Source organism: Arachis ipaensis, chromosome B3, assembly GCF_059453495.1.
Source record: "Arachis ipaensis isolate K30076 ecotype BB chromosome B3, ASM5945349v1, whole genome shotgun sequence".
NCBI classification, from domain to species: Eukaryota; Viridiplantae; Streptophyta; class Magnoliopsida; order Fabales; family Fabaceae; genus Arachis; species Arachis ipaensis.
The window spans coordinates 47,008,329-47,008,817 of NC_142438.1; the positions used below are offsets into that span (position 1 = coordinate 47,008,329).

Here is a 489-nt window from a genome sequence, read left to right on the forward strand (position 1 = left end):
CAATGCCATTCCCGAGAGGAGGGTTCTTGGTTCATACATAAACCCAACATCTGGGAATTGTGGTAGCAGCATTCAGAAACCACCCATTCAGGCCAACAATTTTGAGCTCAAACCACAGCTAATATCACTTGTGGAGAATCATTGTTCATTTGGTGGGAGTGCTAATGAAGACCCAAACCAACATCTCACAAAATTCCTGAGAATTTGCGACACTGTGAAGTCTAATGGAGTCCAGGAAGATGCCTATAAACTGCTTTCGTTCCCATTTTCACTTAGGGACAAGGCAGCTAAGTGGCTGGAATCATTCCCAAGGGGGAGCCTAACAACATGGGACGAGGTGGAAAGCAAGTTTCTGGCACGTTTCTACCCCCCACAAAAGGTCAATAGGCTTCGATCTGAGGTTCAGACTTTTAGACAACAAGATGGTGAAACTCTCTACGAGGCATGGGAGAGGTTCAAGGATTTGACAAGGAAATGCCCACCAGACAT

At 45.8% G+C, this 489-nt stretch overlaps 1 non-coding gene across 1 annotated transcript; it reads right to left on the reverse strand.

The window, feature by feature from the left end:
* Positions 1-385: 385 nt before the first annotated feature.
* LOC148570515 (small nucleolar RNA R71) lies at positions 386-489 on the reverse strand. The gene has a single exon (XR_015908366.1). It is a non-coding gene; the product is annotated as a small nucleolar RNA R71 (small nucleolar RNA).